The following is a 14660-nucleotide window of genomic DNA, read 5'->3' as shown; positions in this document are numbered from 1 at the left end:
CTAAATGAATCACACAATCCAACACTGGCAATGATTCAAATAGGATATTAAAACTTGGGACTACTATCATCTGCATGCCTTGCTACCTCTTTGGTTTAAAAGACACAAAAGTATAACTTCTGTTCTTATGAAGTCAAGTTTGTGATATAAGCAAAGAATCTTCTGCCACGACACCCATCATAGTATGTCCTTTACCCCTCAAAACATTTTTATGTCTGTTTAACCACTGAGCTCATCACTTGCATTGACAATATTTGTGCAAAGCCAGTTCTTTGAAACATTATCCAAAGTCACTAATATTTTGAAAATTAATGTGGAAGGATGGAATTTTCAAAAAAAAAATTGTACCCATTGAATCTGCCCATCTTTCCTTCTTACCAACACTCCAGATACAAATAAAGTACATGAACTATAATTTTGTTTCTCTTCCTCTCCCTCTCTCAACTCAGGATCCTTCAGAAGATGTCTTTGAGAAATAGAGAAAAAACCCCATTAAATCCAAATATCAAATAGTCCTCTTTCATATTAACTGAGAAAGTGAACCTGCTGAGAACCTTCCTTTCTTCAGTCTGAGGGCATTTTTAGGTCTCCAGATGACCAGTGTTCTAGGTTAGAGTGGTAATGTCTACATCACCTAATTCATTTACGTGGTATATAAACCAGAATGGAATTTACCTAGTTTCATTTCCAAGTAGAGAAAAGACTAGTGGAACTCACAGACCGGTTAGAAACAGAAATTAATTATTTCAAATCAGGTGCAAATGAGAGGTTTGCCAGAAGAAATAAGTAACACAACAATGATATAGGGTAATTGAAGATTGGCATCCTGGATACTACCTGATGGAAAGCCAAGATGGCAGTCTGCTACAGCTGAAGAAAGCTTTGTCCCAAGTCAAGAAAGCAAAATTATCTGATGTCAATTCAGTGTTGCTTGGCTCTGTTTAGGATACCTCCAGTGGAAAAGAATACATTTCACTTCTTATAAGCTCTCTATTTATAAATACATTAGAATATTTTGTGCTAATAACAAAACTTTAAGGATAACCTCAATATAACTTCAGAGCACATTATGCACAGCTGTAGAACTTGACTGTAGAACACCTGAAATCCATTGATTATATCCACAGTGGTTAAAAAAAAAAAGTACAAATAGCAACCAAATTAATTAGTAAGATGCGGCATGCTGTCAAAAGAAAGGATGGATAAATACTAACTTTATTGGGGTCTATGCATCCAACATCTCAATGAATATTATGTTTCCAGCACCGCCGAAATTGTGTCAGCTACATTGTGGACCCCAGTGGTATATGGTGATCTACTAAAATAGACAGATGCAAGGAGGTAGACCTCTGTTTGTCTGGATTGGACACAGAAATCCAGACTCTTCCAGCGATCCACAGATCAGTTATTATACAACAAACCCCACCAGCTCCTTCACAGCTTGCTCAGCTGCTGTGTCACTCTGTAGTCAAAAAGCCTTTAATCTTCAGGCTGACACAGGCGCAATGAGTATACAGACTAAAATTTATAAACAATTTGGCTGAAAGCTAATTACTGCCTGTTATTCTAGCTGCTTTCCTCTGAGTAGAAGAATATGGGGACAAAATTAAATGCACTGCTTTTACTGCCTCATGCTTTGTGCTATGAACTGCAACCGTGAAAACGTTAGTACAAAAGTAAAGCTATTTCTATGTTTCAAAAGTATAATAGATTGTCAGATAGTCATAAAATGATGCTGGTCAAGAAGTATTCCTCAAGATATATGCTTAATTTACTCCAGATTAAAATTCTGTTCTCCAGATTCCCATCTGAGGACATATTTTTTACAATTGTTTCCAGTGAAACGTGCATTTTCAGATCTGAGCAACAGTCCTTAAAATGGAGCATTGTGATACTGAAAATGAACCCACTAAAGGCAATTAGGACACAAAGCTTTATGTGTGTGTAACTCCTGAAATCCAATGGGACTGTTCAGATTGTTCAAAGTGAATAACACGAGTCAGCCTTTGCAGGACTAGGGACTTCAGTGTTACATCATTAATACAATTATGCTATACTATTTAAAATTCAAGCAAAAATAAAGATTGGTCTAAGTGAGAACAGTTGTTCATTAAGTAGAATAGATCAAACAGAAGGAAGCAAATATGACAAGGGAACCAGAAAAAAACAGCAGTAAAATCAAAGGCTGTGAACATGCATATAGCATGGCTTACCACATGCAAAAAAATCACAATTACAAATAAGCAAAGAGATAATGTGTTTCAAAATCCAATAATCAAGGTGAAATTATGAATTAATAAGGAAAAAATATATCCTCCAAAAGTCATATTTGTGATGTACAAGATATTTGAGGCAGATTCATACATATATTTTTAAAAATGGTAAACCACAACTTTCAACAATAAAAATCCTTTTCATAATCAGAGAATGGTATAAGAAATCTTCTTAATGAAACAGTTACACTGTCTTGTGTCACAATATCCTTTGATGACAAATTATGCTCCAAGGTGAAAGCCAAGTCAGTTCGGATTCTTATTCTGAATTTCCCCATAGGAATCCATATCTTTCTCTCTCTTCTGATTGTAGACAAACCCTCATGAGTTGGAAGCCCATGAAGTAAAGTCACCCCTTCTAACTTCTTTCCAATGTAATACTTTTCTCGTTAATGTAGCTATTTATTGGACACTGATTTAAGTACCTCCGTGCATTTATTTATTTATTTATTTCAGTTTGGAAAAGGATGATCATTTTGCCATATTTTTTCAAGAAATTATTTCTTCCTTAGAACATTTTTTATCATGTTCTGAATCCTACAGCAGTGGTTTTCAGCTTTTCTCATCATGCATTCATATTCACCACCATTTCATAAAAAAAAAATTAAACTGTAGCTTTTGCAGGAGATTTCATCTATTTCCAGATAATCCATTAACAGTTCCTCCACACTGTACACTTGAAAACTGTTTTGCATGTGTATGCTATTTCGCCCCCAGTTTCGGTTCTCACTCTCTGACTAAATTAACTAAACTCAAACCAAACAATTTTCTAAAAGATGTTGAATTACAAAATAAACTCATTTGTGCATTATAGGAAACTTATCCTATGAGAGCCTCCTTTAAACATCAGCCTCACCCTTTTCAATCTTAAAAACTACCTTTGGAATTAAATTTGCAGTTAGATGAGTTGCATATACTTTTGACATTGAACTAGTAACAATTGTGCTGCCTATCTCACCATAGGTTTTTAGGTAACTTACAAATTTCAGAAAGGACAGATTCACTAGAAAGCAGAGAAGAAAACAAGAACCTACTCATGCTGCTCTGTATGTCCATTGTGTGGCTACATCACTAAAGCCACCTGCAATTCTCACCTCCCTGTCTCAGGAAGAACAGATTGAGGAGACACTGGAAGTGCTAGAGCTCTACATATGAACATTATTTCTGAGCCAGGGTCACTTTGGAATAGCTCTGGTTTTTAGAGCTCTGGCAGAGACATACTATTAAGTGTGTCTGGTCACAGTGGTCTGACCCAGCATGGCAGCTCCCATATTTTGTTAATGAAGCTAGTCTCCAGAAATTACAAGAAGCAGCTTCCTTTTTGTTTATCACATTGCATCCTCACACATATCCAGCTTTATTTCTGAGGCAATGGCCAGCTGTGGCCGAGCAGGCCCCTGGCTATTCTAAATTATAGCAGGGCTGAGAATACTGTAAATCAGGCAGGAAACTTTATTGCCACCTTTGGCCACAATGACCATCAATCCTTCATCCTCATTAGTCACAACTGGAATCTGGCCCAAGTGTCTGCAGTCTTAAGCAAGACATCACCTTTGATGGCCAGTTTCCCTCAGACTTAAACTACTCCAGCGACAAAACAGCTCTCCTCTTCTGCAATCTATGGAGGTAAGAAAAAGCACTGAGAAATAGGATGTTTTCCATGAAAGATAATTTATATGCAAAAAACTGTGCTCCTGCTACAACCAAAAGTCTACAGTAGAATATTTTTAGGATATAGATAATTCTGGCTTAGTTCCACAAAATGAACGGTAGAGCTGCCTCAATTTAATTACCACCCCATGAAGAAATCTGACAGCCCCAATGCAGTGCTTAGTAAGCATTTTACCTCAGAGAGCTTGAAGATGTATTGTAGCACTGAAATTACAATACATACCATGACTTGTTCTGTCATCCTACTTTGGGAATGCAGCATGCTTGTCTCTATAATGAGCTGTCTGATATTCACCCACTTCACCTGTAGCAAACAGGAGTAAAACGTAAGTAACCATAAGTTGGCATATTAGTTGAATGCAAGCTAAAATATTCGGGTTTTGGCAGAAGATTTCAGATTCTTCTATCTAAGTAAGTGTAATATATAATTTACTTACATTTACATTTTGAAAACAATCTGAATTTTCTAAATTTTTAATTATTATAATGTGGGAAAAAAAGAAACAAACAAACAACCCGCAAACCCTTACATTTCTGCTTACAAAATTCCTGAAAAATATTTTAGAGACATACTTGTTACTGTGTCTAACACATGATAAAATATGTATAACTTAAGGACACATATGTGCTTCTATTAAGAAAATTAACTCTGCAAGAAAAAATTTTCTCTGCTTAATTCAAATACCAAAGAAGAAAAACAATGTATTTTTAAAAAATCCAACAGGACACTTTATAAAGCTTACACTAATGCCATTCTGTAATTTTTTTTTAATAAAAATATTTATGCTTAAAAATATTTGCTAGTCTACACTTCTACAAATATAATGAAATTATGTACCTTTATTAAAAAGCAAAACAAATCCATCTTTTTTCCAGCAGAGAAAAGATTGAAATTTATTTATTCATATAAAGTCTTACAGAGAATATGGAGAACCTTTATTGTCTTTTTAATTATGCCATTACATTAGAATTGGACTGTGCCATCCTTCCTTTGGCTAAGCAATTTTTAAGAAGTGTGTGGAAAAGCAGTTTTAAGCCCAGGCTAAATTTTAAAACAACCACCTCACAGGAACTATTCATATCTGTAAGAAGGCCTCCCTAGAGCATCCACAAAATCGGTGAACTTTCATTGACTTAATCATTGGCTTAATACCACTGTGAGTTAAGTGTCATAGGCTAAATAATGCTTAATGCCATCTCAGAAGCCATAAATTGTGGAATGAAGGAAAATAATACCCCACATTAGTGATAGAAATAGCATAAAAAAATCAAACAAACAAATAACAAACAAACAACAGAAAAACCTAAACAACGCCCTTTAAAATAATCTTAGTACAAGTAAAAAAAAAAAAAAAAGGGCAATTACATGATTCTTCCATTTCTCTTTCGGATTGTAAGAAAAAGTCATTGCAACAAACACTTATAGGTAAAAAAGGAAGTTTCAGATTAATTTTGAAACCTTGGACTCCAGATCATACAGGTACGGCAATGTACACTATGTGTAACACTATCAGTGCCTATGACTTTAGGAAATTATTTGGAAGTTAATCTAAAATTTAGGATTGAAATGTCTTTACAACCAGCAAAATACCAACAATTTATTATATGATATGCCCATTTATGCTCAGCCTTCCTTTTTGTGTTTACTTCTCCTATGTTTGTTTAACTCAGCACTCTGTTCCCTGTGATTTCCTCTGAACAAGGCATCAGATACTCAAAAGTAATTGTGCAGGTCACACATCAGAAAACAATTTTGGCATTGTGTACTTAGCTGTTTCTGAAGACCAAGTCCTCCCTGAGATAGCTCAAATTAAGAATCTAAAAGCCAAAAGGTCAAGAATCCTAAAATGTTGAACTGAAACAACACAATGTTGAACTGAAACAAGACAAGCTAGATTATACAAAAAATCTGATACATAAAAGGTCAGAAGAAAAGATTATGCAATCCACAGATTTAAAAGTACAAACATACTTGAGAAAAATCACTTGTTATATGATTTTTTTTTTAATTTTTAAAAAATAAGTGGAAACATCTGCAAGATAAAATACAGTTTGTATTTACCAGATGTTGGCTCCCTATGCACAATTAATTGGATTTGGATCTTAGCCATTATTTTGAGTATCTCAAACTTTATTTTCTTTCTCTTATGCAATATATCTCTTTTCATATGTTTTAAAAATAGAAATGCTCCATCACCTTTCTTCAGGCTGATGAGGTTACTGAAAACAGAAGTACCTCAGGATTTAGAAAGCACTTCCCAGTCACTATTACTTGAAAGCAAGAGTTTTTACTCTCAAAGAGGCATGATGTCCAAAAAAAACCCAATACTCTGAACAAAGATGAAAAATTGTGGATTATTTTCACAAGCTCTTATTCTACAATGGAGAAAATATCCAGATTCTAACCAGGGTTCTTTGAAAAGAATATTTTCCTTTTATATAAAGATAAAAAGAAAAGCTTTCAGGTCAGAGGCTATAGGGGAAAAGAACTAATGTCTCCGCTGCTTTGATGTTACAAGTAGTCCCTCGTTACAGAAGTGTATTAGAGCTACCAGTAAACTGATCCAGCATTTTCAATAACCAGTTTCAGTATGGGTGGTATATGGATTATTCTGTACACAGCAAGCAGTCATGCGTATTACAAACAATACACAGACCTTTATTTTAACATGTTAACATTATTTAAAACATGGTATAGCTGAAAGGTAATTTGTGATTTATAGATCCCATAGGAAGACCTCTCCTTATAAATGTATCTGAAACAACTATAGACAGCAAACCAGGATTAAGTGTTTCTCTCACAGTGACATGTAACACACATAATGGGGTTTGCACTTGTGAAAACAGCAAATTTCAATCTGTGAGTACTAAACATAACAGTGATGATTAATAGTATTTGGTGTCTCAGTTGCTTTTGAATCTGAAGAACTGCAGATTGGAGTAACCAGGCCAAAACAACGTGGTCTGGTGCAATTGTCTTTCACAAATTCCTGGGAGCTGAAAGACCTAATGCACCAGCTTGCATTGGTCCTAATGCACCAATGCACCTAACAGACCAATTTATTTATCAACTCATCTTTTGGAACAGTATATCTCAAAATTCAGAATATGTTAGAATGACATCAATAAAGATTACCTTAAAAATCAACCAAAAATATTAATTAAACTTTTGGTGCTATGTAGCAGCAAGCTGTATAACAATAAGAAATACCCTTAGACAAAAACTTACTTTTTTTGTACCTATGTAAATTGAAACTTGCTAGGAGTACTAATCCTCAAATTAACAAAAATAATGTTTATTCTCTTGAGTATCTGATATACTCCAACAGACCACTACATACAATAAAATATAATTTCTGATTGAGTTTTCTATGATGTGGAAAATTATGTTTATTTGGATATTAGTGAAATACTAATTGCTGACTGACTACTGATTGTGCACGTATTAAAATTAAATTAATACTATTTAGATACCCTGTAGTTTGAGCATTGCTTAGTAGACAAACAGAAAGATTGTTCACCAAAATCTCTCAAAAACCTCAAGTAATCAGAAAGTTGAAATGCAATTACCTTGCATTTGAACCACAGACAGATAAACCCTGGCAACTTTTTTCTGTAACAGCTCCAGATTTCAGCCAGAAGTCAGCCACTGCAAGAAAAGTAACAAAGGCTTGTGAAGGGCTTGCAGTAGGGAGTTGATGCAGGAAAGATGGAAAGGATTCAAAAGAAATAGAAAAACAGTAGAAATACTGAGATTGGGAAAGTGAAAAGAATCATGAGTTCAGGGGAAAGCAAAGAAAACGGAAATAAAAAAAGCTAGATATATGAGGAGCAGGGATAAAGAAAAAAAACCTGCAAGAAATGAAAAATAGGGAACCTTAAATAGAGAGGAACAAGGGAAATACCAGTTTCACTAAATGTTTCCTGGTACAGCAGCAAAGAAACAAATTATTCTCCCTATAGGTTCAGGTACCTGTCACAAAAAGTCCAGGAGGAGTTTTTGAGCCTGATTATTCTTAACAGATTTCCAAATTACATTTTTAGCTCTGTAAGTTTTATTTATAAATATATTTAAGATTAATGATTTACTGGAAATATTGGAGAACATGCTGTCCTAAATAAGACCAGCTTTCCTACACTCGATTTTCACATAGGTAAGATAGGTTTAAACTGATGATATTGGCTTCACAATGCTGTGAAATCACTCTGCCCCTCTGCTGGAAGCTATACCTCCAAACGCAGAGCTGTGTGAAGGGAGCCCATCCTCTGTCCTTCCAGCTGGAAACCCACTGTACCTTCTGAAGGCAGTATAAACTCTTCAGCACATAGACATAAACATGTGCTCTAAGGATAATGACTGCAGTAGAAAAGGCTCACAAGCCCCATTACAACAGTATCAGGAGCAGGGAGTTGTAAAACGGCATCCAATCCCACAGAGGTTTCATTCATCAGCGTATCTCCTGAGATGAGTCACAGCTCTTAACAAGTAAAACAAAAAAAATGCAGATCTTTTTCAGTGGGAGGTATGACACACAAAGGCTACATTTTGTTTCTCTCAAATGACTGGAAGTGCCAAAGTTGAGATTGACCATGTCATTTTTTGTGTTTCAACGTGTGTTTTGGAAATCTCTAGATTTTTCCAAATGTTTCCAGACTACTTCCTTAGTAATATAATTGTGAAACACTTAAAACCTCTATGCTCTGATCTGTAATTTTTCTCATCCTGCCTCCACACTAATTTCTGCCTTACTGCTGAAGTGTCTGAGCATTGGCAGGTGGGTTCCCCAATCCCTTTCTCTTTTTGTATGTCAGTGTAACTCTACTCCATCTAGATCATAATGCTTTTTAGACTAATTTTCTCCCCTTAGATTTGGAGAGGCTGTATGTGGACCCCATTTTAGCTCCCCAAACAGGACCAGAAGGAGCAGGTGCAGGTTTCCAGGTGGGAAGTAAGCTGAGTGATTTTGTGTACAATGCATAGCAATGTAGGGTGCAGTCACAGGGGTCCCCAGCAGGTTGGTGTGCTTTGTCCCCCAAAACATTTCTTTTTTGCCCTTGTTTAGTCTTCCATAATGAGCCACTGGGAACAAAAATCATCAAGTGCATGTGTTTGGGGGGGGGAAAAAAAGAAAAAACAAAACAAAACAAAACAAACCCCAATACCACAAGAAAAGGCTCTACTGCTAACAAGAAATAGTGAGGAGAATTTTCTTTAGAAAGCCATGTGACTTATAAACAATATACTACTGCCATGTGTTTAAAAAGAACAAGGTCACTAGTGAGAAAGAAACTGTTATTCTTAAAAGACAAAGTCAGGAGATACAAAAGGGCATACATCATTTCCCTCTGAAATTGTATGATAAAATGACAGCAAAAATCAGCTTAGAAGCAACACGTGAACTAGCCTTCTGTGCCTCCTGCTCTCTTCCTTCCAAGACTAAATGGATCTGTGTCTCTCTTTTGTCACATTGTTGTAACTTTCATTCAGTCTCCCCACTTCACCTTGACCGCATCTGAGCAGTGACAATATGTTTCTTGTTCTTCACACTTTTCCCAGCAAGGATCACTGACAGCCTCTTACTTTGTATTTTCTCGGCTTTTGAGGCAGTGATTTTTTTTCCTCCTTTTCCCCCCAGCCATCATCATTGCTATTTGGAGAGAATTTGGTTCAATTTCCATTTTAAACATGAAATGTTTGAATTAGCTCATAATGTCTCCCAGCTTGCAGAGGAAAGAGCTGGTCTTTAAAAAGGGGGGGGGGAGAGTTATTTTTTGCAAAATAAAAAATGAAAAGCTGTAGAATAATCTTAAGTCGTTTTATACTGCACAGAAAACTTGAAAATAATGAGAGCTCTTCAATTTAGAAATGATTAGGGTTCTAGGAATATGAATCAGAGAGAGCTGTAAAATTATTAGAACACTACAACATCTTTCATAAGCATTACAATTCAGAGGTGATCAAAGATTCTGGACTTGCAGAGCAATTTACTTGGCATTTGCAGGAAAGCCTTACTCTTTCAAACTGAAGTACTCTTAACAATATGAAGAACTCCAATAATTTTAAATTGATGTATACCATACATGCCTAGAAATCCAATTTAGATTTTAAATAAAAACATTATAACTTCAGAAGTACGAAGAGCCCACCCACAACATAACAGCAATCTAGCCTTTCCAATTCACATGTCAATTCAGCCTAGCTCTTATTTCTTCCATGCTAGGTTTTTCTGGCATGAGGAACTATTGAAAACCTTAGAGATGAGTATTTTTTTCTTTTTATCCTTGCCTTCTGATCATCTATGGATTTTTTCCTAAACTCAGTGAACTTCTGGACAGCCTTAGTTTGCAACCCGATTTGCAAAGTGTGAATAGTACTTTTAAATGCTTTTAAATGTTATAGATTAAAACCAGAAGACAATGCTTAAGCCAAATCAAAGACTTAATATGTTCCCAACCAAAACTTTAATTCAGATGAATTTGTTTGTAAATAATATATATATATATATTATTTTTTTTTTTATTTAGCTGAGCTTAGGTTTGCAAATAGCTATTTTGGAAATAAAGAGTACACTGAGTTCTAAAACAATATTGATAGAACAGGAAAATAAAATTAAGTCTAAATTTTAAAAATTATATCTGAATTATACATAAAAAAAATAATCATGAAAAGTCCCCTGAGCAAGACAGGCCCTGTGTTGTCCCAGCAGATACTCTGCTGCTTCCTTGCAAATTGCTCTGCTATGTAAAACAGACTCCTGTCACCAGACAACTTGTGAAGCCTCTCAGTTTTGCACAGCAGGCAACCACCTTTCCAATCATACTCACCAAACCTGAAACCCTTCCTGTAGCCCAGAAGGCTTGTGAGTGATCACATAAGAGCTACAGTCTTATAGAAACTCAAGGGTTTTTTCCTTATTGACACAGAAGCAGGACTGTGTGAGACAGCCAGTGATAGTTCAGGTAGGATGAGCTCTTGACATCCAGTTTTGGAAGTAGCCATTACCTTCCTAACTTGGTAGACCTTGAGTAGACCTTGATAGTGCTGGGGAGCACTGGTGCACCAGAAACAAGTAGGTGGAGGGAATCGATCAGTTAAGGTGACCACAAACATTGCCCTCGGGCTTTAAAAGCACACAGAAGTTGTTTTACTTCACACGGGTGATGCAGTGATGGATGGAAAAGCCCCAGACAGCATAATCAACTTTTGGCACAAATGGATAAGACTTGCTTCCATTATTTTAGATTTTACCACCTGAAAGTAGCTTCTTCAGCTTTTAGCATACTAAAATACTTTTAACTGATAAGGAGCTTCTGGAACTCATCTGGTGCAACCCTTAACTGAACAGAGAACCAGCACAGATCAGGTTGCTTGGGATTTTGTACAGTCAATATCTAAATATCTCCAAGTATGTAGTTTTATAAATCACTAATACTTCATATTCTTCATCTTTTAAATGACAGTATTCTAAAATAAGGAAATTTTAAATTTTCTACCTCAGAAGTTGATAGTCAGGCCTGTTTCTAAGGATAGAACATATCTATGAAATATTTATGTGATATAAACCAATGCAGGTGCCCTTGAATGTTTTTAGTACTATTGGAGTTCATGTGATCTATGATAAGAATTCTGTTCTGTTCCCCATAGGTTATAGCTTAGCCTCAAGACTTTGTGGATATGTGACTTAGTGTGAATTTAGAAGAGACTATGATGTCTATAAACCCTTACAAAATCTCACACACAAAAAAAAAGTATTAGTAGATTTCTACCTCAAACTATGCCACGCTCACTGTCAGACAGCAAAAGTGCTTACAAGTATACATCATCATGTTCTCAGGATTATAAAATTAATTTAGCCCCTTGTGGTGCAGACTGACAGAAGCTAGTAGAGAATGCATTTTAAAGAATGCATCGTCTTTTCTTGAAAATAAAAAAGCACACTAAACCTCTACATAATCTTTTAAATAATGAAACCTGAAGTATCCGTAACTGGACAAATGTGTGACAAAGCTTGAGGACCCAGCCACAACTGTTAGACACAAAATTGTATATTTCAGATGCATCTTAATTGTTTTCTACCAGATTTGACTTTCCTTTCCTATATTTGCTTTGTATGAAGCTGAAAGCAAACTTGTTTTGGAAATGTTAGAAGAGGAACAGAAGTCATGGGAAACTATCTACATGTTTACTATTAAATTTAGATGCATTCAGAAAAAGATGAGACATTACCAACAAACAAATATCTTCTAATGCCTCAATTCTTCATAATTTTAACTACAGTTTTAAATTACATTTAAATGTATTTAATGTATATAATTTAATTCAGGAAAAAAACTCTTTTAGCTTACTATGGCATTTAGCTTGGATGTTTACCTACTGAAATAAACTATACGCAAGACAAATGTGTTCCTATCTTCCAGGAAGCTGGTTTTTGGCACTGTTCTGTAAGACAAGGTTGTTCAAATAAAAAAAAAAAAGTAGTTGATGCTGTTACAACTATTTTGTGTATTAGCCAGATGACTCCTATTATTTTTGAGCCAAAATCTTGAAATGTTCATGGCATGACAAAAATCTAGAAGTCTTAATCTATAGACAACACTTTAGCTTCCTCAGTGTTGAAGATTATTGTTCTGCTTTGAGTAGTTTAGTCAGCTAATTAAGATTTCCCTTTATGCACACAGAATTTATCTGAAATCAGCTTCCTTCAGCCTTTCCAGAAGCTTCAGGCCAGGAAGGGAAAAAGGTAAATAATGTCAGAAAAAGTGTCTAAGCTCATTAAGCTCTACGATTGACTTCACAGATTTCCCTTTAGGATTCACCTCAATCTCTTAATATGTTTAAAAACCCAACCTGTCTAATGTCCTAAAGTTCAAAAACATGGTAACATATTTTTTTTAAATACCATTTTTCAATAGTAATTTAAGGAGACTTTGAACTAAAAGGAACAGTCCTCCAAGTCAAAACCAGCAGCTCTCAGTGGGTTTTGCTTTAATTTTCTCATTAAAAGAAGCCCATTTTCTGTTGATTTTGGTTTGTTTTCACTGCCTATTAAACACAATGGAAGCACACTCTGTTTTACACACTCCCATAATTCAAGAATTCTGAAAGGATTTCACTGAAGTTTCACAAATAAATTCTTTGGCTGCAAAGACCATACATTAATAGTCACAGTTTCAGCCCAAAGACTGAGGGCTTCACACAGTTATGAATGTATGGAGGTTATGACAAAAATGCTTCTGGGAATCCAACCATGGAGGACTTCAACAGGTGTCAGTAGTAAAAAATGTGCTACACAGTTCCTCAACAGTATGTGTAGGATATTTGATTTGTTGTAAAAGAACTCAAGCTCTGATTGTATGCACTTCCTCTGAAATAAAATCACATCCTACCACCTTTTTTCCTATTTCTTTCCACTTGGTACTGTTTAAAAAAAAAAACAAAAACAAACAACCAAACACAACAAACAAACAAACAAAACCCCAACAAAAACAAAACAAAAACCCAAACAACAACAAAACAAAAGAAAACAACAAACTAACAACCAAAATGAAACTAACAGCTCTTTTTCACTCTTCTAGATAAACAAAGTTGGAAAAAATCACCAAATGCAAGTTATGAACACTTAGGACCAAGGTGGGCATTACTCCAAAGGTGAATAAGGAATAAGGATATGGATATTTTACTTATCTGATTTACTGTTTTTCAAGTTTAATGGTTTTTCTTCACCTTCTCTATTCTCATTCTTTCACCCAGTACCCTTTATTTTTCAGTGGGTTTAAAGGTAGGAAGAAAAGATCAATACTTGAGGCAGAGAAAAAAAAAGGAAAGTGATTTTTTTAAAAGATTGAAAAAAAATAAAATAAGACTGCAGATTTTCACAACGAAGTATTCAGATAAGTTGTCCCTCAGTAAATAAATATCACTTAAGACATGAGTAATGAAAATTGCTTTCTATTCTAAGTGGAGATTGTGTTCCATTCTTTACGAGGTCCATCCCTCACATAACAGAATTTTGAAAAAGAAAGGCATTGTGGTTTGGTGGGACTACCTGGAGAGAACAGTTCAGAATGTGAGATGAACTGAAAAGGATTTTTCATATATCCCCTCTACTCAGTGCGGAGGTTGTTGAATGCTTCGTCTGCTCTCACCTACTAGAGCTACACTGGAAAACTGCTGTTAGTGGGAGTATCCCCCACTGTATAAAGGCATCAGGTTTAGTGTGCTGAGTCTTTTTGCCTCTTAAAGGACTAAATTCCTCTTGAGAGTAGAATAATTCTCCATTATTGACAGACTAAGAGAAATTACTTTAGATTTAAAAAAAATTAAATTAAATTAAATTTTGTTGAATCTGGTCTCAGTACCTGTTTGCATAACTTAGTTCAAGTTGAAGGATATTAAACTTGAAAAAAAGTGAATATTTCTCCTTGATAGTAGATGATTCCCTCAACAGAGTTATTAAATTGGATGATAAACTGGATACTAAATGGAGTGATGGACAGTGTAAAGTTACTTCCAGCATATGATCTTAAGGTACTCTGAGATCTGGCACATTCAAATTGTGGGGACTAGTCCAAGGCAAGCAGGATTCGATTTTGTTTGGTTTCGAAGGTCATCATAGACCCATAAACAAACCCACGAATAACCCAGAGCCTGCAACTTTTCTGCTTCAACCACCAGGCCCGCATGGTCTGAGAGATAAGGAATAACAAATGTTGGTG

The 14660-nt window shown here is 35.3% G+C and overlaps 1 long non-coding RNA gene across 1 annotated transcript in view; it reads right to left on the bottom strand.

Moving 5' to 3' along the window:
• LOC108499144 overlaps positions 1–7595 on the bottom strand; it is a 38693-nt gene extending 31098 nt beyond the window's left edge. Inside the window, exons 1-2 of the long non-coding RNA XR_001875439.1 lie at positions 7515–7595; positions 4168–4248 (exon numbers count right to left, since the gene is read on the bottom strand). This is a non-coding gene — a long non-coding RNA (uncharacterized LOC108499144). The remainder of the gene's footprint in view (positions 1–4167; positions 4249–7514) is intronic.
• Positions 7596–14660: the final 7065 nt, after the last annotated feature.

This window comes from Lepidothrix coronata, unplaced genomic scaffold, assembly GCF_001604755.1.
Source record: "Lepidothrix coronata isolate B3197 unplaced genomic scaffold, Lepidothrix_coronata-1.0 Scaffold70, whole genome shotgun sequence".
NCBI lineage: Eukaryota > Metazoa > Chordata > Aves > Passeriformes > Pipridae > Lepidothrix > Lepidothrix coronata.
This window is presented reverse-complemented; position numbering and strand designations above follow the sequence as displayed.